At 39.1% G+C, this 10,139-nt stretch overlaps 1 long non-coding RNA gene across 1 annotated transcript; it reads right to left on the bottom strand.

Moving 5' to 3' along the window:
* Window positions 1-1,927: 1,927 nt before the first annotated feature.
* LOC131017011 (uncharacterized) lies at window positions 1,928-3,303 on the bottom strand. The gene is made up of 2 exons (XR_009099319.1): window positions 2,734-3,303; window positions 1,928-2,224 (listed from the first exon to the last, which is right to left on the bottom strand). It is a non-coding gene; the product is annotated as an uncharacterized LOC131017011 (long non-coding RNA).
* Window positions 3,304-10,139: the final 6,836 nt, after the last annotated feature.

The raw sequence follows: 10,139 nt of genomic DNA, 5'->3' as shown, positions 1-10,139 counted from the left end.
ATAAAAAGTCATAATATATATACTTTTTAAAAAAATTAATGTTTTGAAATAAAAATTAAATACTATAATTCATGTATTATAATAAAAAAAAATTATATTTTTTTTAAAATATTAAGTATAAAGACGAGACATAATAACACACATAAAATTGTGGGACACGATCTCATCTCCAACTTCTCATATGTTAGAGTAGATTAGTAGCTACACCTAATACTCAACTGACAGATTGTAGTTATATCAGATGGGATCCTCTGTTCCAAAATATTGTGTGTACCACGTGTACCACTCTTCATTTCTTTGTTTTATAAATTATTTTTTATAAAAATAAAAATTATTATTATATTATAAACTCTAATTAGTATTTATCATTGAAAAATTTAAATTTAAAAAACCCTAACTTTGAATTAATGAACACAAATAATCTATTATTAATTCAAATAAATATAAAAAAATAATTATAAACCCTAAATGGATGAGTGAACCCTTGTTAATTATCTTTATATTATATAAAAGCATAATAAATTAAAATATACCCAACCTTCAATAAGCATGTAAATGCACACCAGTTTACAGAAACAGCAGAGCCCCAACTTCTCGTATGTCTAAAGGAATATTTAAATAAATATTTGTTGCGACGTTGAATAAATAAATCAAAAGATCCCCCATATCTTTAGGAAAATGAACTTCTCGTATGTCTAAAGGAATATTTAAATAAATATTTGTTGTTGAATAAATAAATCAAAAGATTCCTTAGAATTAATCAACCCCCATATCTTTAGGAAAATGATCTACTATGATAATCTACAATGTCGCATTCTCAAATTTCATTATTTCAAAATCCCTCAAATTTCATGCATTTATAATGATTTATCATATATATTTTTCATATTTATTAATTAATTATCATATATATTCTCCATTATTTATTAATTAATTAACTATTATATTCCATATGAAAATTCATTAATCTTAATAAATATAATTAATAGTAAATATATATATATATATTAACTTTACACATAATCTAAATAAATAAATTTTATTATTTATTTTATCTCGATAAAAATTAGATTTACATATCTAACAAAAAAAATAGGGATAATTACCTGTAAATCCATAACGTTTACATGAAATTGGTTTTTACTCCTATTTTTAAAAATATGCCTCTAAATACATAACCTTTCATTTTTGTCTCGTTTTTGTTCGGTGACCGGTTTTTTCTTACGCCGGCACTGAAAATGACATGGTGGCAGCCGGAATTATCACGGTGGCAGCCAGAATTGACACGGTGGCACATTTAGGACATGTAGAAAAAAAAAAAAACCTTCCACATCATCATCTTCCCCAATCTCCTCCACTCCCAAACCCTAACTTCCCCTCCCCCAACCGTCGGCGCCGCCTGTGTAACACCCAGCATTTTCACCACAGTATATATATTATTAATATTGTTTTCTATGATTTTAAAGAAGAAAGAGAAGTCTCAATTTTTATGCAAAACCTGAACTTAGTTATTTAAGGAGCAGATTATATCGAGATTTTTAAAATCATATAAGCTCGAGTATTTCATGATTTTAAGGTTGATAGGATTTTATGCAAAAAGCCCAACAAGTATGGATAAATGGGCCAAAAGTTGTGTAAGAGTAAAAAGCCCAATAATTATTTTGGGCTGGAGTAGTCGAGCCCAAGTTATTATATATGAATTCAGTTTTAAAAGGAACCCAATAGCTGCTATTGGCCCATAAGAAGCCCAAATCCATATATTATTTCAATTTGTCCAAATACTTGAATGTTCAGCTTACAATCGGATCAAATTAGCTATACTTATTTTGTGAAGAAACACGTATCATGTGATTCAACACATATCTCTCACCTTTCCACCCAGCTACTTCACCCAAACCGACTCAAACGATTATAAATATGGTGAGTTACGGTAAATCTCATTTTCTTCCCATCCTGAAATTTCTAAATAATACAGCAGAGATTCATCCAAATATAGTTCATCCCCAGCAGTTATCACAGCAACAAGCAGGTAGTATTCTTCTTACAACTCAGTAATCACTCATAGATAGTAATCAAAAATAGCAGAGATAATATCAATTTCCTTTAACATCTACAGAATACATCTAGTTACGACGGTTTATAAATCAATAATAATCCAAATAGAAGGCTGAGTCTTGGGCTGTAGATGAACTGCCACGATGAAACCATCTCGAATCACCCATTCCTGGAACAGAAAATAGTTTGAGATCTATTAGTTTGTGATGTTAAAACTGAAATAGAAATTAGATTGGAAGTTTACTGGAATGAGATTTTGAATTGGGAAATAGAGAAGAGGGAAGGAAGAAGGAGAAGGGGGGATTAGCAGTAGCAGCAGCAGCCGCGAGCCACCATAACGGAGGCATGGCTGGCGGTGGTGGCCGCCGGCGCTGCCCGCGCCACGGCGGCCGCGGTGGCTGCCGACAGTCGAAAGAAAGAGGGAGATTGAGTGAGAGATAGTGAGATAGAGTGTGAGATAGAGATAGACAGCAGGAAGAGAGGAGATAAAACACGGAAGTGATGGCAACAGCATAGCCGCGAACCACCGCGGCAGAGGCCCGACTGGAAGCGGCGACCGCCGGCGCTGCTGCGCAGCCGCGCGGCTCGCGGCATCCGCCGCGAACAAGAGAGGGCAGAGAAAGAGGGAGTTCGAGGGAGAGAGCAGAGACAGAAGTAGAGAGAGAGACAGGGACTTACCTGAAACAGAGGAGGCGGCGGCGTGACAGAGACGATGGCGGGGCGGTAGGCTTCGCCGGAGAGACGAATTCCAGAGGGGATGAAGAGAGGTAGAAACCCTATGATTTTGATTTTAAATTTGGGGATTGAGACTTAGGGAAAAGAGAAATGGAAAGAAAGGAAAGGGGGAAAGGAGAGGGCCGGCCTCGCGGCGCTGGAGGCAGGGAGGACCGGCGACACTCGCCGGAAGAGAGAGAGAGAAAAAAAGACGCAGAGTGAGAGAACGCAGAGAGAGGGAGAACGTGTGTGAGGAGAGAGAGAAGAGAGAGAAATCTGTTTGCTTGTTTTAAGAAAGAAGAGTTGTAGTTTAGTTTTAATTTACTGATTCTTGGATAATTACTTGGGCCATTTAATCTTTGTGGGCTTAATTTAAATAAATTGTTGTTGGACTTTGATAATAAATTAGATTATGGACTTAATTATTAGTTTGGGTCCTTAATTCATTTAATTGAGATGAGTTTATTTTAATTTAAGCCTATGAATATGTATAAAGGATTATTAGCTATTTGCTAATAATTGGCTTGATTTATTAAAGGGTTAAGTACCAAATACCCCCCAACGTTGGGGCCCCTATCGCGTATAGGACCCTATAGTCAGGGTCCGCGCTGTTTACTACCTCAACGTGGCTAAACCTAAGCAAATCCCCCCCTCAAATACCAAATACCCCCCTGCATTAAGTCACCGTTGGGGGGGTATTTGGTACTTAATACCTGACTATAGGGTCCTATACGCGATAGGGGCCCAACGTTGGGGGGGGGGGATTTGCTTAGGTTTAGCCACGTTGAGGTAGTAAACAGCGCGGACCCTGACTATAGGGTCCTATACGCGATAGGGGCCCCAACGTTGGGGGGGTATTTGGTACTTAACCCTTTATTAAATGGCCTAGACATGTAGAATTATTTTAATTAGAGCGAGTGGAGTTATGATTAACGCCAGAATTACGATTATCGTAGTTTAAGTTTTGGTTTAGATAATATGTTGGTATTTATTGATAAGTTCACCAGAAAGCAACCAGTCATCATTTCATAAGTTCCAACAGAACTATCACCTTAAAACCAACATAAATATTCTCTAAATAAATTTCATATCATGTTCTCATTATTTATTAGTCAGTATTTATACTGAAGGTCAAATACAAGGGAAAAGAAGTAAAGCATTAAGTTCAGAATCACCTGGATCGTCAGACCACGATCAGGTGGGCTTTCTAAACTCAAAATCTAAAGTGCACACTATTTCATGATGTTTACATGAATGAAGTTATATTAAAGTTATTGACTTGCCAAAATTTTATGAGCATGTATGATACCTATCTGGCACCAGAAGTTAATCGAATTCGGATCCTGTTCTATCCAGATGTTAGACAGGATTAGTGTACACAAGGGACCGTGAGCCGATCAAGCATATCGGCCGGTCTAGGACCGTGAGCCGGTTTAGCGTATCGGCCGGTCTAGGTCCGTGAGCTGGTTTAGCGTATCGGCCGGTCTAGGACCGTGAGCCGGTTTAGCGTATCGGCCGGTCAGTGACCGTAGAAGGTGGCCACCTTCTCGGCACACAGTTATCATTGCAGATATGGTATAATACAAACAAGTATGTCTGCAGACGCATGTGAAGTTTATGATAATTACATAGAAGTTTTACAGTTTTGGCGTGCACAAGTTATTTAAATAAAACTCTTGTGTGATGCTTGAGATGGCAAGTTCGATATATAGCTCTAAGAGCAAGCTTTAAAGTTATTTCGGCATGTGACCATTGAGTACCTTTTTAGTACTCAGCCCTGCATATGTTTTCTAAATGTGCAGGGTAAGCTGTGATGCAGATGGAGGCGAGCAGAGCAAAGCTTTTGATATATAAGTACTAAATTAGGCTCAGGATTCCATGTCTTCATACATGTAATCCACTTAAGCTATTCCGCTGCAACGCTTAGTGCGTTTTACTTTATTGATGTGTTGCAAAGATTTCAAACTAATAGCTTACAGAATTATGTCACTTGATACTTAGACAACTTGTCGTTATGTATTGTGAGTTGTCTACTCGTGAGTTTTAAAAGTGATTGTTTATGATTACCAAATATTTTGGTAAATTATTGTTTAAGCAGGTTAGTGATTTTTATTGAGATCTATTTTCTTTTTCATTTTCTTACTTTGTTTTCAGTCACACTTTTTCCCGACTTAACTATTCACTAGCTTAGGTCGGGCTGTGACAGCCTGCCGCCCCTTTCCCCTCCCCAGACCGGTCGGCCCTCCCCCTCAAGCTTTCAACGGCGAAATCGCCAGATTTAGGATTCACAACAAGCTCGTCAACCGGAACGGAGCTCGCCTGCTATGCTACTCCTTCTGACGAGCTCCGTTCCGGCTGACGAGCTCTGTTGTGAATCCGAAATCTGGCGATTTCGCCGTTGAAAGCTTGACGGGGTTTGGGGAGGGGGCGGCAGGCGCCGCCGACGGTTGGGGGGAGGGGAAGTTAGGGTGTAATAAAGGAACGGGTAGGTGAGTTATTTTTATGGACGGGTTATAAAAATAATTATTATTATAAGAAAAAAATAATTATCGATATAAAAAAATACAGTATAATGTTTTTCTTCATGTGGATTATTACTAATTTTTATCACAATAATAATTAATTTGAATTATCCGACCCAAACCCGCAACTCGAGCCCAGACCTGCTCCCCGATCCTGACCTGACCCGATCCGACCCGTCTCACACATACATGCAATCTAATAGGAGAATTTCTATTTTTTGTTATTTTAAGCGGTCCTCCAATTTTATATCATTTTTATTTTTAGTAAAATTGTTTTACATAATTTTATAAAAAAATGAAACTCTTATTTCACTTTAATCTATAATTTATAATTTATAATATATTAAAAGGACATAATAAACATATTGATCGATTTCCAACAAGCAGTATTTGTCTTATTGAAATTTGACTTGGGCTTGATGCTACCTACCGATCACAAGAAGAGAGAAGAAAATGCAATATTCCTTAATAATTCGTTTAGATTCATCTGTGAGCCCACGGACATTCCAAACGAGAACATTCATCAGATTATACATTATGTGTGGAGGGGTTGTCCCCACAATTTTTAAATGACTTTTATATAAAAAAATTAACTAAAAAATAGTAAAATTGTTTTTTTTGGCTACCAAAGTGCCCATCACATCAGTAGTGGGCATGTCACGCTTGCCCACGGTGGGTAAGTGATCAATTCGGGATAAATTCCTCTAGTATTGCGTATTGGTTCAGACAATTGATCGAACACCTACTATTCACTTTCTCCCTTGGCAGTTGGTTCAAAAATATTGGGCCGCTTTTTTCTAGCATAGCCCATCTAAAAAATGTATTTTATGTATAAATATTATGGGCTGGGCCGGGTTAGCCCGAAAAACCAGACCAAATTCTACATCTCATCTTACATTTAATTTGTCTAGCCCAATAGTATATCTAAAAGTAAATAAGAAATAAAATTCTTGTGGCCCGTTTATTTCGCAGGAATTATGATTTTAGAAAGTAACGTGATTCTAGTCTTCGATCTCGTTCATTTAACTTACCTTGCTTCCAACATTCCCAATAGTATTGTGGAATCTGCACAGATTGATAGCATGAGGCCGATCTATACCTCATTTAATCGCTTTTGGAATCTGCACAGATTGATTGTTTCTTGTAACGAGGAGAAGTTCACTCTACTTGGTGAGATTTGGAGAATGCCATAACTTAGGCATATTGAAATGAAAAGATGCTTTTATCTTCCAGAACCTTCGAGTGATGATGTCGTCGTCATGGAGAATCTACTGGTGCTTCAGAGAGTAGAAAATTTCAAGTGCAGTGATGAGGTGGTTAAGAGAATTTCCAATATCAAAAATTTGGGGATGAAGTATTCTGGGAGAGGGAAAATCAAGCAAGATGATTATTATTGTCTGAACAATATCAAACGTCTGTGTAAATTGGAATCCCTCTTCGTATTGTGTTGGAGTAGTTTTACAGCTTCTTTGTATGTGCCCACATTCCCCCAAAGCCTTAAGAAGTTGACTCTTGACATGAATGATTACTTTCAATGGGAAAAAATGTTGGAAAAGATAGGTGCATTGCCCCTCTCGAGAAGTTCAAGTTGTGGAATGGATGCTTTGGGACAGGCAAGTGGGAAATGGTTGAAGGCCAGTTCCCTTCCCTCAAATACTTGGAATTGTCTTCGTGTCCTAGTTTAGAGCTTTGGATTGCGGAGTCGAACTCCATCTTTCCACGCCTTGAGAAGCTTCGTCTTTTTCATATGCAAGCGTTGAAGGAGATCCCGACTCAAATTGGAGACATACCGACGCTGCAAAAGATATGGTTGTCCGATTGTGGCGAATCCCCTGTGATGTGCGCAAAGGAGATCGTAGAGGAACAAGTGGAATTACAAGGGAAAGATCTTCCATTTCATGTTCAAGTTCAGCTTCTGCGTAAAAAACGAAGCAGTGCAGAACTTGGCTGGCCCCAACTTCGAAGTTATATGTGATATAGCTGGCTAGGTTTTACCACCATTATCTCTCTTTTTTTTTGTGTTTGCTTATTTTTCTTTAATCTTCTTCCCTCTCTTCTCTTATCATCTCCCAACAAAGAGAGGGAGAGAGAGATGGTTCTCAACATGTCATCCAACGCCAATTCGTCGTTCATCTTGAATATCAACTTCTTAAGAGAGTGTGGGAAGGTAATCTTGAAGGGTTGTATACTGAAAGCAAGACTTTATGCTTGTATACATTGATTCCTTAGTTCACTGTGATTCTTCTATCTGAAATATTGTTATTGCATAATCCTATTATAGTCCAATTTATCTCATACTATAGATTATATGGTGTGTTGTAGATCACAGAAGATCATATAATCGGAAAAAGTTGAGATATAAATTGAGTTCACAATCGAGGCAACTATGGACGAGTTGCTGGTTTAGATTGTAGCATAAATGGATAAATAGTTTGTCTTGGCTATTTATTTATGCTAGTACCTTCGTGTATTGAACAGGATCACAGTGAGATGAATTCTTATATTCTGACTAATTAAGAATCAAGATCTCGGCGACTTAAATAATCTTAACCTTAGTTGGATTAATCGGTGTAAATAATATATTGACTATTGCTTTGATTTATCATGGGTGAGAGTTCTCTTGAAGCTCAATATACTCGATATTTTGGGTGATAGCAATTATTATTCGACATGCGATTATATTGCAATAAGGAACCGTGTCCTGCTAATAACAGGATGATAATATCCTCTCGAGGAACTTAATAAGTTTATCGTATTAAACCCTGCAGGTGGAATTAGTTCCGATACGATAATAAGTTTAAGTGGTAGCACTCGAGATGTCGTTTATAATTAAACGACTAATTAATTAATTAATTGATCGTCAGAGGAATTAATTAATTAATGGATATTGGATATCTTAAACACGGGGATTAATTAAGTCTAATACTAGCCCCGACTCACCTAAAGAATAAAGAGGTAATTCAGTATTAATTTTCTAGTGGAATAAATTAATACTTGTGTCTCGATTTTATTCTGGGCTGAATAGGAAAATCGAGCACTGGGAGGCCAAACTTTATTCAAGCTAGTAGATCCCCGCTTGGCCCAATAAAGGCTTAACTCCATATGGGGCGTCCGTCCATCTATTTCTCACTTAAGCCTTTGGGCTTTGTTTTAGTTTAATTAGATTATGGGCTTATTATTTAGGATTTTAATACCCAGTATAAATAATAGGTACAGCCCTAATTCTAATTCACTTGTGACATTACGTGAGGTAAAATAGAGAGAAATCTGTGAGAACACAGAAAAGTAAGGCGGCGCGTTTCCCTAGGAAAAGGAGAGGACTTGAAGATCGTTGCCACCCAACGTCAAGTCTTGCCGTGGGAACAAGTTGGAAGATCAACACTGGAGTCGATCATTGCCGGATTTGCAAGTAAGATTCTATCCTCTTGCTATAGGCACATGGTTTTTGTATGTATTCGTTTGATATCCGAAATGGATCACGGGCACGTGAATCATATGTCAAAATATGGTTCCTACAATTGGTATCAGAGCCGTGGTTCCAGAATTTCGGCTCTGTCGGATAAACGAATAGTAAAACCATTAAGTTTTTTTTTTTTTTGTTTTTCCTGCTGTTGTTCTTCGTGGCTTGTTGATTCGTGGGATACGTCGATTTGACGTTGTAATTGTTTTTCCACCACGAGAAAATCCGTGGTTAGATTAGTTTTTCGAATTGTATTCGTTTTCTGTTGTAATCTGTAATCTGGAAATTCAACACGGACAATGGTACTGTGCACGAAGAACGAAGATTGCTGGAGCTATCTGTCCAGATTCCGGCGAGCCTCTGCCCGAAGGAGAACGGATGCTGATCCAAACTTTCCGGGCGACCAGCGGGAGCCCGGCGCCGGAATCAGGCTGTCGCTGCCGCGCCTCTGGCGGGCGTCGCCGTTTCTGACGCGCACTAGGCCGTCTGAATCGCATCTCCTTCTGTTTTGGCTGAATTTCAGCCGCTGCCAGATCCGCTCTACGGCGTCGAGGGTTGGGGTTGCTCCGGCAACTCCTACCTGCTCGACGACCGTGCAACGAGGGTAGATGGCAGGGCAGATGGAGGAGCCATGAATCGCGGTGGTGGTGGCGACTGGCTTGACGGGCGGCGCGGATTGAGTTTTGATGGAGTGCAACGGCGTGTTACAGCAGCAGTTGCTCCGGCATGCTGCGTAGGAGCTCGTCGGACGAGGTCGCGGCAGGAGGCGTCGGGGCTGGTGGCTGCGGTCTGGAGTGGCGCCGGCGAACGGATCGGAGACGAGGCTATCGGCGGCGCCGCGTTTCTGCACAGCGGGAAACCCTAGGCGCAAAAGCTGGTATGCGGCGCGTTTCCCGAGAAAAGTCAATTGGGGCCAAAAAAAAAACCCTATTTTTGACCGGGTCAAACGCGGGTCAGTGGGTCAGCGGATCCGGGTTTGGGCTGCTGAATGGGCCTGGGCGGCTGGGCCGCGCGTTTTGGGCCAAAATAGGGGCTGGAACGTTTTTTTTTTCTCAGCCTGTTTAAGTTTTTTTTTATTTCTTTTCTATTGTTTTAATGTAATAGATTAGAAATGGGATTCCACGAATGGGCCGCGAAGAATTTTTTTTTATTCTTAGCATGTCGTGGGTTTTTATCACCGTTAAGGTGTTTTGAGCATGATTTTATTTGCTTTATGTGAATGTAAATGCGCATAGAATATCATGCTAGGTTCTATCACGTTTTCACTAAGCACGTTTTAATTTCAAGCGAGCATGTTTTATTACATGTGTTCTAGAAATGCATGCTTAGGTTTTCCGTGTCAACGTGATTTAACCTGTAAACCTTTTGAAGTAAAAGACTAAGCGGAA

The sequence above is a fragment of the Salvia miltiorrhiza genome, chromosome 3 (assembly GCF_028751815.1).
Source record: "Salvia miltiorrhiza cultivar Shanhuang (shh) chromosome 3, IMPLAD_Smil_shh, whole genome shotgun sequence".
Taxonomy (NCBI): domain Eukaryota; kingdom Viridiplantae; phylum Streptophyta; class Magnoliopsida; order Lamiales; family Lamiaceae; genus Salvia; species Salvia miltiorrhiza.
The sequence above is the reverse complement of the archived record's forward strand: the minus strand, read 5'-3'. Positions and strand labels throughout refer to the sequence as shown.